Source organism: Mustela lutreola (genome assembly GCF_030435805.1).
Source record: "Mustela lutreola isolate mMusLut2 chromosome 5 unlocalized genomic scaffold, mMusLut2.pri SUPER_5_unloc_1, whole genome shotgun sequence".
NCBI lineage: Eukaryota > Metazoa > Chordata > Mammalia > Carnivora > Mustelidae > Mustela > Mustela lutreola.
Genome location: NW_026709258.1, coordinates 795,183 through 801,446, shown reverse-complemented (window position 1 = coordinate 801,446; position 6,264 = coordinate 795,183).

The following is a 6,264-nucleotide window of genomic DNA, read 5'->3' as shown; positions in this document are numbered from 1 at the left end:
TTTCCTTACCATTTTATAAAAAAAAAAAAAGATTTAAATTGATATAAAAAAAGAAATGTATCAAAATGGGAGAAATGCAAAAGGACAAATCCCAACTAAAAGGAAAGAAGTGTAGGTAAATAAGTTGGAGCCATGTTATGTCTACAGCACAAAACACATATAATGAGGTCCTATCCCCATGAACTTCTTGGTGATTATCTATCTTTCTAGAACCCTTCTTTTACCTTCTATTGCATTTGTTGCTACTTGATGCATTTGGCACTTAATGATGGACTTCTAACAATTTTATGGGAATAACTTTTACTCCTCAGCAAACTTGTATACATCTAGACATAAGGACCTGGTGATATTAAGGTTAATATTCATTTGACCCCTTATATAATGCTAGATTCCGAGTACATTCTGTACAAGTAACCACTGTATTGAAAGAATGTTCAATTATTGGGATTAATACCGACTTCTGGACTTTTCTCACACCCTCTTTTCCTTTCTTCCTCTTTTTCTTTCTGGAGCACAATGCAGAATTAACTGTTCATCCCCAGTGGTTATCAACGTGGTTTATATTTTTCCTATGCTTGAGAGCATAATTGATATGAGGCAGGCAAAGGCCCATCTAATGGGTGGCCCTAGCACCGGAGAGGAGATCCTGGGTATGGGAGGATGGTCCCCCCAAACACACCGACTCAATTGTGACATCCCTGAGAGCTGGACTTAGGAGCTGGCTACAGGATATGAATCCAAGTTTACAAATTCCTTGCATTAAAAGACAAGGAAAGGGGCAACTGAAGCTGGCTGCATTTTTATTCTTTGAATAATAGCTTTATGTGGCATGGTTTTTTGAAGTTGTCAATTATTCTCTCCAATACATTATCTCCTAATCTATCTGTCAGAAATAAAGGACTGATATCTTTCTTAAAAATGTTTAATATAAAAATACATATTAAGGGGAAGATACAAATTTACTTATCACTTCTAAAGTCATTTCTAATCTTTCTTTTCCTACCCACTGGAGTTCAGTTTTCTTACAGAAGAAAGTTTACTTAAAGAAGTAGAGAAACAAGTTTTGGCAAATAGAATCATTGAAAGGATCTTCTTGGGGGACATCTAAGTAAGAATATGCTGGTATCAGAAACATGGCTCAAATATTTGAATATACCCTCAGCCTGTCCAGAAGGTCATGAGAGACACAACTCCTCCAGTCCTATGGTTTACTGCTTCAGCTGTATCTTAAACTCTGACTAGAATATACTCCAGATTCACACTTATACAAGATGTCTTGCTTTGCTCAGTCTAGATACCCTCAGTAGGAAGTGGTAGCTGATGGGAAAATAGGGCAGTTAAATTCAGTTCAACATTTTATTTATCGAGCCCCTAATAATACAAATTCCATGAATGTGCAAATCTATGTAATTGAAGTAAGGTCAGGACTGGACATACAAAGTAATTAAGGTATTCCTACCTTCAAAGAGCTCCCAATTTAATGAGATACACTTACATAAATCTATGTATAAGGGCTAGGATGCCAGGTGTCTAATAAGAGACAGTCACAAAAAAGGGGGGATTGTCAGGGCACAGAGGAAAATGTCATGTTGATCAAAAGTGGCGAGAGTGGACATCCTTTTCATGTTCCTGATCTCAATAGAAAGACTGTAAGCTTTTCCTCATTGAGAATGATTATTTGCTATGGGTTTTTCATAGATAGATTTTATGAAGTTGAGAAATGGTCCCTTTATTTCTGCACTGTGATGCATTTTAATCAGGAATGCATGCTGAAAACTTCCAGACTCTTCCTATGAAGGCCACATTACCCTGATATGCAACCAGGCAAAGATGCCATCCAAAAGGAGAATTTCAGATCAATATTCCGATGAAATAAAGGCCAATATTCTCAAGAAGATCCAAGCTAATAAGATCAAAGAGTACATAAAGGCATTATCCACCATGACCACGTGGGATTTTCCGCCGGGACACAAGGATGGGTCAATATTCGCAAATCAATCAATGTGTTAGAACAAATCAACAACAACAACAAAGAGAGAGAGAGAGAGAGCACAGAGGAGGTACAGAAACAGTGACATTGCCATCCAAGCCTCCTTGAAAACATTGAAAAATCCAGAGTACACCAGCTGTATCCATAACTTAATGAACTGGAGAATCGAGAACAAATCAAACCAACTCCACACATAAGAAGGGAAATAATCAAGATAAAGCAGAGATAAATGAGGTAGAAACCAGAGATACAGTAGAATGTATCAATGAAATTAGAAGCTGGTTTTTTGAAAGAATCAATAAGATTGAAAACCCATTAGCCACACTAACCCCCCAAAAAAGAGGGAAAGCCGAAATTAATAAAATTATGAATGAAAAGTGAGAGATCACAAGGAACACCAAGAAGGTAGAAACAATCATCAGAAGTTATTATCAACAGTTATATGCCAATCATCTAAGCAACCTAGATGAAATGCATGGATTCCTGGAAACTATAAACTCCCAAAATTGAACCATGAAGAAATTGACAACCTGAATAGACCAATATCTAGTAATGAGATTGGAGCGGTAATCAAAACCCTCCCAAAAAACAAGAGCCCAGGACATGATGGATTCCCCGGGGTAATTCTACCAAACTTTTAAAGAAGAAATAACACCTATTCTCCTGAAGCTGTTTCAAAAAATTGAAGCAGAAAGAAAACTTCCAGATGCTTTGCATGAAGCGCATTACCCTGATCCCCAAATCACGCAAAGACCCTACCAAGATGGAGAATTTCAGACCAATATCACTGATTAATATGGATGCTAAGATTCTCAACAAGATCCTAGCAAACAGGATCCAACAGCACATAAAAAGATTATCCACCATGACCAGGTGGGATTCATCCCTCATCTACAAGGATGGTTCAACATTTGCAAATCAATCAATGTGATAGAACAAATCAATAAGAGAAGAGAGAAGAACCACATGGACCTCTCAAGTGATGCAGAAAAAACATTTGACAAAATGCAGCATCTGTTCCTGATTAAAACACTTCAAAGTATAGGGATAGAGGGAAAATTCCTGAACTTCATCAAATCTATCTATGGAAGACCCACAGGAAATATTATCCTCATTGGGAAAAAGCTCGCAGCCTTCCCGTTGACATCAGGAACATGACAAGGATGCCCAATCTAACCACACTTGTTCAACATAGTATTAGAAGTTATGGCAAAAGCAATCAGACAACAAAGAGAAATAAAATATATCCAACTTGGCAGTGAAGAAGTCAAACTCTCTCTATTCGCAGATGACATGATTCTTTATATGGAAAACCCACAAAATCCCACCCCCAAACTAATAGAACTCATACAACAATTCAGCAACATGGAAGGATACAAAGTCAATGTCCAGAAATCAGTGGCTTACTTATGCACTAACAATGAAAATACAGAAAGTGAAATTAGAGAATCAATTCCATTTACTATAGCACCAAGAACCATAAGATACCTGGGAATAAATCTAACCAATGAGGTAAAGGAACTGTACTTGAGGAACTACAGAACACTCATGAAAAAAAAAAAAAAATGAAGAAGACACAAAAAGATGGAAGACCATTCCATGCTCTTGGATCGGAAGAATAACCATTGTTAAAATGTCGATACTGTCTAGAGCAATCTACACTCTTAATGCCATTCTGATCAAAATTCCACCAGTATTTTTCAAATAGCTGGAGAAAACAGTCCTAAAATTAGTATGGAATCAGAAGATACCTCGACTCGCTAAGGAAATGGTGAAAAACAAAAATAAAACTGGGGGCATCGACGGGAGGAGTCAAGATGGCGGAGAAGTAGCAAGCTGAGACTGCTTCAGCTAGCCGGAGATCAGCTAGATAGCTTATCTAAAGATTGCAAACACCTGAAAATCCATCGGCAGATCGAAGAGAAGAAGAACAGCAATTCTGGAAACAGAAAAACAACCACTTTCTGAAAGGTAGGACCGGCGGAGAAGTGAATCCAAAGCGACGGGAAGATAGACCCCGGGGGGAGGGGCCGGCTCCCGGCAAGCGGCGGAGCAACCGCGCACAAAATCAGGACTTTTAAAAGTCTGTTCCGCGGAGGGACATCGCTCCAGAGGCTAAACCGGAGCGAAGCCCACGCGGGGTCAGCGTGGCCTCAGGTCCCGCAGGGTCACAGAAGGATCGGGGGTGTCTGAGTGTCGCAGAGCTTGCGGGTATTGGAACGGGAAAGCCGGCTACAGAGACAGAGCTGACAGTGAGCTCGCAGCTCCGTGTTACCTTGAACCTGTCGCAGGCTCGGTGAGCTCGGAGCGCGGCCGGAGGTCAGGCAGATGGGAGTAACTGGGCGCTGTTCTCTGAGGGCGCACTGAGGAGTGGGGCCCTGGGCTGTCGGCTCCGCCGGGCCGGAGACCAGGAGGCCGCCATTTGTATTCCCGTCCTCTGGAACTCTACGGAAAGCGCTCAGGGAACAAAAGCTCCTGAAAGCAAACCCGAGCGGATTACTCACCCCGGCCCCGGGTAAGGGCGGTGTAATTCCGCCTGGGGCAAAGACACTTGAAAATCACTACAACAGGCCCCTCCCCCAGAAGATCAACAAGAAATCCAGCCGAGACCAAGCTCACCTACCAAGGAGTGCGGTTTCAATACCAAGGAGAGCAGCAGAATTCCAGAGGAGGAGAAAGCCAAGCACGGAACTCATGGCTTTTTTCCTGTGATTTTTTTTAGTCTTGCAGTTAATTTAATTTTTTCTTTTTCATCTTTTTTTTTTTTTTCTCGCCTTCGGGTAAAATTTTTTTTTTTTTTTAACTGTTACCTTTTTCTTTTTTAACGATTTTTTACTAGTTTATCTAATATATATATATATTTTTTTACATTTTTCTTAGGTGTTTTCTTTTTTAAAAAAAAAAATTCTTTTCTTTTTTTTTTTCTTTTTTCTTTCTTCCTTTTTGAACCTCTTCTTATCCCCTTTCTCCCCACTCACGATCTTGGATCTCTTCTAATTTGGCTAAAGCATATTTTCCTGGGGTTGTTGCCACCCTTTTAGTATTTTACTTGCCCCTTCATTTACTCTTATCTGGACAAAATGACAAGACGTAAAAATTCACCACAAAAAAAAGAACAAGAGGCAGTACCGAAGGCTAGGGACCTAATCAATACAGACATCGGTAATATGTCAGATCTAGAGTTCAGAATGACAATTCTCAAGGTTCTAGGCGGGCTCGAAAAAGGCATGGAAGATATTAGAGAAACCCTCTCGAGAGATATAAAAGCCCTTTCTGGAGAAATAAAAGAACTAAAATCTAACCAAGTTGAAATCAAAAAAGCTATTAATGAGGTGCAATCAAAAATGGAGGCTCTCACTGCTAGGATAAATGAGGCAGAAGAAAGAATTAGTGATATAGAAGACCAAATGACAGAGAATAAAGAAGCTGATCAAAAGAGGGACAAACAGCTACTGGACCACGAGGGGAGAATTCGAGAAATAAGTGACACCATAAGACGAAACAACATTAGAATAATTGGGATTCCAGAAGAAGAAGAAAGTGAGAGGGGAGCAGAAGGTATACTGGAGAGAATTATTGGGGAGAATTTCCCCAATATGGCAAAGGGAACAAGCATCAAAATTCAGGAGGTTCAGAGAATGCCCCTCAAAATAAATAAGAATAGGCCCACACCCCGTCACATAATAGTAAAATTTACAAGTCTCAATGACAAAGAGAAAATCCTGAAAGCAGCCCGGGAAAAGAAGTCTGTAACATACAATGGTAAAAATATTAGATTGGCAGCTGACTTATCCACAGAGACCTGGCAGGCCAGAAAGAGCTGGCATGATATTTTCAGAGCACTAAACGAGAAAAACATGCAGCCAAGAATACTATATCCAGCTAGGCTATCATTGAAAATAGAAGGAGAGATTAAAAGCTTCCAGGACAAACAACAACTGAAAGAATTTGCAAATACCAAACCAGCTCTACAGGAAATATTGAAAGGGGTCCTCTAAGCAAAGAGAGAGCCTACAAGTGGTAGATCAGAAAGGAACAGAGACCATATACAGTAACAGTCACCTTACAGGCAATACAATGGCACTAAATTCATATCTCTCAATAGTTACCCTGAATGTGAATGGGCTAAATGCCCCTGTCAAAAGACACAGGGTATCAGAATGGATAAAAAAACAAAACCCATCTATATGTTGCCTCCAAGAAACACATTTTAAGCCCGAAGACACCTCCAGATTTAAAGTGAGGGGGTGGAAAAGAATTTACCATGCTAATGG